Raw genomic sequence first — 11,991 nt, forward strand, 5'->3', positions numbered from 1 at the left:
GTGTGGGCGGGGGCCCGTATCTCACTATCAACAGTAGTGTGGACGGGGTTCCATGACTCATTCAGTAGCAGGACATGGGCGGGGCCCAAGTTAGGCGAGGCCTTAGAACAGGAAATACATTTAGAGTATGTTTGCTTTATATACTAGCATGTTTATGTGATTGTATGTGTATAGCGGGCGCGGCCCAGAGACAGGCGGGGCCTAAGAGAAACAGATATGTACACCGAGCAGGGCTCGATGCCAGGCGGGGCTTGATGCCGGGCGGGGCCCGATGCCGGAGCGAGTCCGATGTCGGGCAAGTCCCGATGTAGGGGCAGGGGCCCAATATTGTGTGCTTATGTGTATGGTATGTGGTGGTATGGGGAACTCACTAAGCTTTTTTCTTACGGTTCTTAGTTTTGGTTTCAGGTACTTCTGGTAGTGGAGGGAAGAGCTCGGGATGACTGCATCGCACACACCATAATGTTTTAGCCTGGGATGTTTTACTCTGATGTTTTGTTACTATGATTATAATGTTTTGAGATATTGACTATGTTTTGTTGAAAAGATTTGACAACTATGGTTTTACTTAATTATTTAAAATGAAATTTTTGTATCGTATTTTTGGGATGTTACAAAAATAGGGGCTAAAAATAAAATCAGAAAGTTGATAAAGTGCAAAGGAAGGTTATAGATCTTGTCGAGAGCTTTCTGGGGATATAAAGATCGTCGAAAATGGAGTCCGTTTGAGGAAGTTATGGAATTTACAAAATCTGTGATTTGCGTCCCACGCAATGCGCGCCAGGTGCACACCACGCGCTTCTAGAATATTAAAACGCGGACCACAGAGTGCCCGAAATGTGGCACTAAGTGGATCGGGAGATGTAAGCTTGATATGCATGCCTTGCACCCTTTTTTCATGTCGCGCACCCCAAAAGTCGTCTATAAAAGGGCAGCAACCCTCATTCTCTTCCTCCACACCTCTTCTATCATTCTCTCTCGATTATCCCTCCTATAAACCTATTTTTCTTTCGTTTCTAGCCTGAGATGAAGCCATGTGACACCCCATAATATGTGTTCGAGTAGTTGCCTTCGATTAGGAAACCCTGAGTCAGAGTTCTGCCCACTAGGACCCTAGTCCTCATCGATAATCTGTAAGTGAGTTACACTTACTCTGCCTTCACGTAATTTATAATTATAATCATATTCATTATTATGAACCTATAATTAAGATTTATCAGTGATTCCAATTCATATACTGATTGATCTACTTACGGGAGAGGTGTCTAGAATGGTCACGTCGGCTTCGTTGTTGGATTTCAAAAAGACTATATGTCGAAATGGTCTTGCCTCCCGACTGTCCTACCTGGTTGATCTTTGTTTGATAGAACTATCAATATTCATTAGAATGATTGATAGGTCTAGATTCTCTTTAATCGTGTAGAATATTAGACTAAGACTTAGTGATAATGATATCAAGTCACGTCAAAGGAAAGGTCAGTTGCTAGAAGTGAAGCTCTGCCCGAATTTCGAGTCATCACTTTAACAAGTGAGTGAATAGTTGCTTTCAAGCTTACGCATAAATATAAGTATTCTAAATGCTTAACTGCTATGTATTCTATCTTTGATGTGTTTAATGTTGTCGTACAAATATGATTACTACTTGATTTATTAGTATGTTTAACATACTTAATAATATGACTAGGTAGTGACGGGTTGTGTAAAATAAATAAATGAGAGGTTGTGATAGGGTTGTGTGAAATAGTGGTTGTGATAGATTAAAGAGAGAGTCGTGTGAGATAATAAGACATGTCTTCTATGTCTATCACAATTACTTTTGTATTGTCGTGCTAAAACCAATTACTTTTGTACTGTTGTGCTAAACCCATGTACTTTTGTACTGTCGTGCTAAACCCAAGTATTTTTGTACTGCCGAGCTAAACCCAAGTACTTTGTAGTGTCGTGATTATACAAAAAGTACTAATCAACTGTCGTGTTGTTGCGAGTATTGTTGGATTAGTGCCTAAGTCCATAACTATATATGGTATGTACTTGACCCGGTTGTAGCATGGTCCTTTTGGGTTGCCTTCACCGGAGCAACTTGAATGGATGATTAGTGGAGAAAGAGGAATTTATGGTTTATTAATATGTTATATGAATAATATACTAAAAGAGAAATCATATTGATTAATTAATACTGGTCAAGAATTAATTAAGAAATTAATTTTGTGATCAAAAGATATTAATTAAACTTAGGGGACTGGAATTGAAATTATAAGATAATTGGATTTTGGGTTGTGGATCATAAGGATAAAGGGTGGAAGAAATTAGGATGGAAGCCCACCTTGAAATCGTCCAAGGCCTTATTCCAGAAGGTTCTACTGGACTGCTTAAGGCCTAAGCTATCCAATTAGGGTTTTGACTAAAACCCTAGTAGCCCCACTATATAAGGACCCCTAGGGCTTCAGAAATCGGCACCCAGAAACCCTAAGATGTCTTAGAACCGATTTTGAGCCTCTCATCCCCTCTCTCCAAGATCATTCAACTTGTTTTGGTGTTTGTGACCATCAGAGGCATCACATTTGAGGTGCTAGGTTGTCATCAGCTAAAGATCTTCAAGCAACAATCAAGGTAATCATCTAAACTTGTTTTATTTGTTATTTTCATATTTTGTATGCTAGATCTAGGGTTTGTAAGCCTTGGATAATTTGCATGTACAATAGAGAAACCTAGATCCAAGGTTTTAGGGTTTTGCATGTGCACCATAGGATTGATGATTTGCTCAAAACCGATCAAGTATTATCATACCGTCGTGCCTAATCACCTAGGAATTATAGTTGCCTGCTGATAAAGATCATTTAGGAAAGATCCCATAAGATCTTCATAATATGATTAATAAGTAATGGGAAATGGGGTAATTGGGTTATTTGCATGTTGACGGTTATGTGTGACATCCCCTAATTTTTCGGCCAGAAAAGATCGATTTACTTTTATGCTTTTAAAATAAAATCAGAGTAATCCTTTTAAAAGATTTTGCGGAATTTGTTCCCAAAACAAAACATGATAAAAGTTTATCAAAACCTGTCTTTAAGAAACATATAATTTCCTTTTATATCAAAACCTCGGGATGTCATGTTCCGATACAAGTCAAAAGCATAAACAAGACATTATAAGCCTTACAACAGTTATTTACAACTACTGGCCTATAATCCAAAAATCACTCATCATCATCATCCGACTATGCTCGGGGTCCACTACCTGTAATATAAAAAGCTGAGTGGGTCAGGCTTGGAAGCCTGGTGAGCATATAGGGTTTTCAACCCACAATAAATAAATTTATTATACTTAAACATCAATCAATCAACCAAATTACCCCAACCCCATTATCTTATTTATTTCTTAAGGATCTACCCTAAGATTCAACTATCACTCATTCCTAAGGACTCATCCTAAGGAATAGGCACGAAGTCACATCGTCGCCAGTGTTTATACAACAGGCACTAAGTCCATAGCTGCCAAGGTTTATTCAACATGTGCTAAGTCCATAACTCTTATTTATCGATAGTATTATACACGGGAATCCCCCCTGCAATACATGTCAATGGGTTTTTAGAGTACAACTGATGAACATATAGTTCACACACTTACAGGTTGCGGGCCTGCTAGTGTTCCACAGATCATCTACAATAGTTCATGGTTGTCATCCATACTCTGCTGAATGACGGGGGCCAACGTTTGGGTAAGTGAGTCTCTCATATTTCACCACTCACCCTCAACTCATGATCTATATCACTGATCATCTCATTTATCCAACTCACCTTTCAACACACATCAACTATTTCATCTACCCATGTTTTACCCAACATTTTTGTAGATAAAAATACATATACAGTTTAAAACTTGTATAAAACATCTATTCAACAGTCACCTCAAATAAACAATTAATATAATTACACATAGCACGCATTTTAAGGTAAATACTTCATATATATGTGTAAGGTGAAAGTAACTACACACTCACTTGATTTAATGAAAATCGGGCAACAATTTGTTTCCTAAAACGATCGTTTCTAATAAAACCGAGAGTTTTATTGAGAAACCGGGCTCTGCGAGGGTCGGGCTTCAAAACCAAAAAGATAAATTTTCCGGGTCTTTGGGCACTTCGGGACGTGTTTCGGGTGCTATAATCGATACCGGGGCTTCGGGGGATGTTAAAATGGTGAAAATATTGAAAAATGGGTGAAAAGAGACAATTTTCCAAAATTACCCGGGAAGGCTCGCAAGCATTCTATTTATAGGGGGAGGCTGCTGATCGGACGGTTGGAAAGAAGCCACGCAGCAGCAGATCCGAAGGGGCAGCACAGGGCTCGCACGTGCGAGGGTCTCGCTGCTGATCGCTGATTGGACCGAGGTCTAGTCTGAGGCTTCGGACGTGGCACTCCCTGCGAAGATTGGACACGCGATAAAGGGGTACGAGGCAGCTTCTGATTGGCCGAGCCTTCGGTCCGAAGAGAATGCGACACGCGTCGACAGGTGGCCTCGGATGTTTCAGCGGTGCGGACACGTGGCACGTTTTGGGCGAGGGTTACGTGGCCGAAGTCCACGTATGCGAAATTTCTCGGTTTTGACATTTTTTCTCGATTTTCGCGCCAAAACTTCTAAAATCCATAACTTTCGTATACGAGCTCCGTTTTTGACGCTCTTTATATGCACGCGTAGGTAAAATTACGCTCTACAACTTTTGTTTAGACTTCGTCGGCTAATTTTGACTTTAATTTTTATATTATTATTTTTAACAGACCAGGACAGGAAATCCGTTAAAAATTCATAACTTCTTCATCTGACGTCCGTTTTCGTCTGTCTTTTTACCGTTGTGCTACTATTGACGAGACCTTCGATTTTAGTTTAGGTTGTGTCGGCTAAAAATCACTCGATCTAAAATTCGAGTTTTTAGCTGTCTACTGCTAAGCTGAAACTTCAAAAAATCATAGCTTCCTCATACGAAGTCAGATTTGGGCGTTCTTTTTATACATACTCTCGGTTTAACGAACACTATGACTTTCGTTTAGACCTCTAAGGCTAAAAAGTAGTTTATCAAAAACTTACTTTTTACGACATTCGGCACCGTGTCGGTTTTGTCGCGAAACTTCGATAGGTCATAACTTCTTCGTTATAACTCGGATTTTTGGTATTGTTTATATATCTGTAATCCTTGTCACGACCACTACAACTTTCTTAATAGATATCGGCTTTATCTAATATTTATTTTCGATGCTCATTTTTATTCTTAGTTAATTAAATCCTAGTAATTAAGCATAAAACACATAATTCACATAATATTCACATAATTCCTTTTCATTTCTTCAAAATGAGTTACAAAGGTTAACCTAGACTATCATATCAGTATTAATGCCTAGGCTAGAAACACGAGCGTTACAATTCTCTCACCCTTAGGATGATTCTATCCCCGGACTCACATATCAACAAACAACTGTGGGTAGCGACTCATCATGTCACTCTCCGTTTCCCAGGTGAGATTTGGCCCATTCGTAAGTTTCCAACGCACAAGCACTAAATGAACCATCTTGCGTCCCAACTTCTTAGTCTTACGGTCAACTATTGCCTCAGGTTCTTCGATCAACCTCTTGTTTTCATCCAACCTTAATTCAGAAATGGGAATTATGTCGGGCACATCTCCCATGAACTTTCTCAAATAACACACATGAAAGGTGTTATGAATACCCTCCAGTTCTTCTGGTAATTCTAGCTTGTAAGCTTGATTCCCGATCCTCTGAAGAACTTTAAATGGTCCAATAAACCTTGGACTCAACTTTCCCCTCTTACCAAATCTTATAAGTCCCTTCTACGGCGAGACTTTAAGTAAAACTGAATCTCCAACTTCGAATGATATCGGTTGTCTTTTCTTGTCAGCATAGCTCTCTTGAGCAGCTAACCTCTTTTCCCTAATCACTTTCAACCTTTCAGCAGTCTGATGGACTATTTCAAGTCCCATAAACTGCTTTTCCCCAGCTTCCAGCCAACTTGATGGCGTTCGACACTTTTCCCCATACAAAGCGTGATAAGGTGCCATCTTGATGCTCGAGTGGAAACTATTATTATAGGAAAATTCTATTAGAGGTAAATATTCATCCCACTTACCTTGGAATTCCAGGGTACATGCTCTCAGCATATCCTCCAATGTTTGAATTGTTCGTTTGCTCTGACCATCGGTTTGCGGATGGTAAGCTGTACTCGAACACAACTTGGTGTCCAATTCCTCTTATAGACTCCTCCAAAACCTTGAGGTAAAACGGCTGTCACGATCGGATACAATCGTTAACGGAACACCGTGAAGCCTCACAATTTCCTTTACATAAGAATTCGCAAGTTTATCCATAGATCATTTCTCGTTGGCTGCTATGAAATGTGCACTCTTAGTGAAGCGATCAACGACCACCCAAATCATGTCGTGACCGTTCCTTGTTATGGGCAGTTTAGTCACAAAATCCATAGTGATGTCTTCCCATTTACCCATGGGTATAGGCAAAGGTTCTAAACTCCCATACGGTTTCTGATGTTGTGCCTTAACCCTAGCACATGTTACACACTCGGTCACTTACTTAGCAACATCGAGCTTCATCGTCGGCCACCAATAGTAGGGTTTTAGATCCCTATACATTTTTGTACTGCCGGGATGAATCGAGTACATGGTCTTGTGAGCTTCTTCCATCAGAAGATCTCTTACTCCTCCTGTCTTAGTTACCAAAATCCTATCTTTGAATACCCTCAGTCCCTGACTATTTGTATCAAACACGAATGTTTTATCCCAAACGTTCTTCCTTTTGGTCATTTTTTTTCTCTAAAGCTTCCTCTTGAGCTTTCCTTATACTTTCCATAATTGTTGAGACGACTTTAATTCTCAACGATCTTGGCCTTTTCTTTTCAAGATTTACCTTCCGACTGAGAGCATCAGCAACAACATTTGCTTTACCAGGGTGGTAAAGTATCTCACAGGCGTAGTCCTTGAGTAACTCTAGCCAGCGCCGTTGCCTCATGTTCAATTCCTTCTGATTAAAGAGATATTGAAGACTCTTATGATCAGCGAAAAGTTTGCATTTAGTACCATAAATCTAGTGCCTCCATATCTTTAAGGCGAATACTACCGCTGCCAAACTCCAGATCATTAGTGGGGTAGTTCTTTTCATGCTCCTTCAATTGCCTCGATGCATTCGCTATCACTTTATCCCTTTGGGTCAGAACACAACCTAACCCAACTCCAGATGAATCACTATAAACTGTGAAGTCATCAACTCCTTCAGGTAACGAAAGAATCGGTGCTTCATACAACTTCTTCTTTAACTTCTCAAAAGCTTCCTTCCAAGTATAAATAGCTCCTTTGTGGGTCAATGCTATTAATGGAGTCGCGATCGAAGAAAAGCCTTGGATAAGTCTTTGATAATATCCGACGAATCCTAAAAAGCTTCAGATCTTCGTAGGACTTTCAATTGTAACCTTCGAGTTACAAAATAAATCCTTATTGAGGACTCCTTCTTCTTCTTAGAATAAGTACTTTCCATCATTCATTGTAACAGACCGATGGGTCATGTCCTAATGATCTCTCATTGTATAATGCACTACTTAGACTCAGGTCTCTTAGAGACAAATTTCGGAACAAACTATACCTTCCTTCATGTTCTAATGTGATACAATCACAGTTCAACATGTATCATTTCTAACTACCAACTTCTTTAACAATGAGTGCGATAATTCTATTGATCGCTTTGATCATCTTTCACTTCAATCTTCTGGCTTAAGTCAAATGCTACATCGAATTTGGTTCTCTGAACCACGTGACATACTCATCTTCGTCGGACTCGATTCGATATGACCTCCAAGGTCGGAATAACAATCATCTTCTTAGTCATTACCGAAATGATGGTAACGACAGACTAGAACAAGACGGAATCAATTACTAGTTCCTTGGTAACCTTGTGACTTTCCTTGATCCAAGTACGAGTCTTGTGCTTCTGGTAGTATAGGCCTCTACTACCATTCACACCTACTCATACTCGTCCCAAGTATTGTCTCGCAGTTCTCCAAATCACCATACAAGAATTTCACATAGTCATTCAATTCATCAGATGACAAAACCAGGGTTTATATTATTTCCTTGAAACGATTACACAGAGGTTCAAGTTTACCCTATACTATGCCTCTAATAGGCTAAACCACTTGTTACTATTCACATTACTACTTTATAACTTGATCTTCGGGTATCAAGTCTTTACTTCTACTTCCTAGCGTTGTTATTTTCTTCGTCAAGGATATTCTGAAATTCCCTTGGCGTTGGCGGTGCGCTTGGCCTTGTTACTTCATTTTTCTTCGGACAGTCCTTAGAAATATGGCCTTCTTCCTTACTTACGTAACACACCCCCTTGGGAATCGTACACTCATTGGCGTAATGCCCAATTTCTCCACACCTGAAGCACTTCACCTTCCTGTCACAATTCCCAGAGTGCTTATTTTTGCACTTCCCGCACCATTTTCCTTTACCTTCTCTTTTGCCAGACTTTGAGAATATTTTGCTCTTGTTGGGCCTTGAAGACCCCTCAAATTTCCTCTTCTTGTCAACTTCAACCTTGTTGGTGGTCCTGTCATTGATCATTTCTTCAATAAACATAGAAACCCAGATAGTTGCCTCAAGAACAGATGTCTGACGTACAGGCACAGTAAATTTATCCTTACTTTGTTGAAGTAAACATTTTGTATCTTCCATCTGTTGATCCAACATCGTACGCACCATTGCCTGCACCCCAGTCATCGTGATTGGCTCAGGCTGCGGATTATCGTTTCCGAATTCACTTTGCGTACTCGCCATTTTGATCTATACACCAATCGTAGGTGATTTTAGATCTTTATTTTCGATAGACGTTAAATCTTCGTTATTACTCCGAAACGTTTATATGTTAGTTCTAATATCGTAATCATACGTTTAGAATCCTACACACATAAAGTTTCCAGATCCGGTCGGCAACAGACCATAGATCCGAACAATTAATGGCATATATGGCAAACATATATCATTTAGCACATAAAAGCATTTTAGGCATCTTTCCTAAAATAAACTAGTGCTTGTGTCTAAAATATGGTAGACACTCATCTCACAATCATCACTTAGCATTCTAAGTTTAAGTCTAGAAATCCTACAATTTCTTAGTTCGCTTAAACTAATGCTCTGATACCAACTATGACATCCCCTAATTTCTCGGCCAGAAAAGACCGATTTATTTTATGCTTTTAAAATAAAATCAGAGTAATCCTTTTACAAGATGTTGCGGAATTTGTTCCCAAAACAAAACATGATAAAAGTTTATCAAAACCTTTCTTTAAGAAATATATAATTTCCTTTTATATCAAAACCTCGGGATGTCATGTTCCGATACAGATCAAAAGCATAAACAAGACATTATAAGCCTTACAACAGTTATTTACAACTACTGGCCTATAATCCAAAAATCACTCATCATCATCATCCGACTATGCTCGGGGTCCACTACCTGTAATATAAAAAGCTGAGTGGGTCAGGCTTGGAAGCCTGGTGAGCATATAGGGTTTTCAACCCACAATAAATAAATTTATTATACTTAAACATCAATCAATCAACCAAATTACCCCAACCCCATTATCTTATTTATTTCTTAAGGATCTACCCTAAGATTCAACTATCACTCATTCCTAAGGACTCATCCTAAGGAATAGGCACGAAGTCACATCGTCGCCAGTGTTTATACAACAGGCACTAAGTCCATAGCTGCCAAGGTTTATTCAACATGTGCTAAGTCCATAACTCTTATTTATCGACATTATTATACACGGGAATCCCCCCTGCAATACATGTCAATGGGTTTTTAGAGTACAACTGATGAACAATATAGTTCACACACTTACAGGTTGCGGGCCTGCTAGTGTTCCACAGATCATCTATAATAGTTCATGGTTGTCATCCATACTCTGCTGAATGACAGGGGCCAACGTTTGAGTAAGTGAGTCTCTCATATTTCACCACTCACCCTCAACTCATGATCTATATCACTGATCATCTCATTTATCCAACTCACCTTTCAACACACATCAACTATTTCATCTACCCATGTTTTACCCAACATTTTTGTAGATAAAAATACATATACAGTTTAAAACTTGTATATAACATCTATTCAACAGTCACCTCAAATAAACAATTAATATAATTACACATAGCACGCATTTTAAGGTAAATACTTCATATATATGTGTAAGGTGAAAGTAACTACACACTCACTTGATTTAATGAAAATCGGGCAACAATTCGTTTCCTAAAACGATCGTTTCTAATAAAACCGAGAGTTTTATTGAGAAACCGGGCTCTGCGAGGGTCGGGCTTCAAAACCAAAAAGATAAATTTTCCGGGTCTTTGGGCACTTCGGGACGTGTTTCGGGTGCTATAATCGATACCGGGGCTTCGGGGGATGTTAAAATGGTGAAAATATTGAAAAATGGGTGAAAAGAGACAATTTTCCAAAATTACCCGGGAAGGCTCGCAAGCATTCTATTTATAGGGGGAGGCTGTTGATCGGACGGTTGGAAAGAAGCCACGCAGCAGCAGATCCGAAGGGGCAGCACAGGGCTTGCACGTGCGAGGGTCTCGCTGTTGATCGCTGATTGGACCGAGGTCTAGTCCGAGGCTTCGGACGTGGCACTCCCTGCGAAGATTGGACACGCGATAAAGGGGTACGAGGCAGCTTCTGATTGGCCGAGCCTTCGGTCCGAAGAGAATGCGACACGCGTCGACAGGTGGCCTCGGATGTTTCAGCGGTGCGGACACGTGGCACGTTTTGGGCGAGGGTTACGTGGCCGAAGTCCACGTATGCGAAATTTCTCGGTTTTGACATTTTTTCTCGATTTTCGCGCCAAAACTTCTAAAATCCATAACTTTCGCATACGAGCTCCATTTTTGACCTTCTTTATATGCACGCGTAGGTAAAATTACGCTCTACAACGTTCGTTTAAACTTCGTCGGCTAATTTTGAATTTAATTTTTATATTATTATTTTTAACAGACCGGAACAGGAAATCCGTTAAAAAATTCATAACTTCTTCATCCGACGTCCGTTTTCGTCTGTCTTTTTACCGTTGTGCTACTATTGATGAGACCTTCGATTTTCGTTTAGGTTGTGTCGGCTAAAAATCACTCGATCTAAAAATTCGAGTTTTTAGCTATCTACTACTAAGCTGAAACTTCGAAAAATCATAACTTCCTCATACGAAGTCAGATTTGGGCGTTCTTTTTATACATTCTCTCGGTTTAACGAACACTACGAATTTCATTTAGACCTCTATGGCTAAAAAATAGTTTTTCAAAAACTCACTTTTTATGACATTCGGCACCGTGCCGGTTTTGTCGCGAAACTTCGACAGGTCATAATTTCTTCGTTATAACTCGGATTTTGGTATTCTTTATATATCCGTAATCCTTTTCACGACCACTACAACTTTTTTAATAGATATCGGCTTTATCTAATATTTATTTTCGACGCTCATTTTTATTCTTAATTAATTAAATCCTAGTAATTAAGCATAAAACACATAATTCACATAATATTCACATAATTCCTTTTCATTTCTTCAAAATGAGTTACAAAGGTTAACGTAGACTATCATATCAATATTAATGCCTAGGCTAGAAACACGAGCGTTACATTATGTAAGTAAAAAACTATAATATTGTGGGTTGAAAACGCTATGTATCTCATCAAGTTTCCCAACCTGACCCACTCGGTGTCTTTGTATCATAGGAAACAATAATGATGATGCCTGAGAGATTTGAGGAGCTTTAGACTATATTAAGATGTTTTAAGTCTTCGTTTATACTTATGTTTCTTGTATCAGTTATGACATCTTGAGTTTGTAATAAATCAATGAAAAACATTCCTTCGGGAATATTTTATGGGACAAATTCCACATTTGTATATT

Source organism: Lactuca virosa, chromosome 2 (genome assembly GCF_052849685.1).
Source record: "Lactuca virosa cultivar CGN04683 chromosome 2, Lactuca_virosa_CGN04683_v6, whole genome shotgun sequence".
NCBI classification, from domain to species: domain Eukaryota; kingdom Viridiplantae; phylum Streptophyta; class Magnoliopsida; order Asterales; family Asteraceae; genus Lactuca; species Lactuca virosa.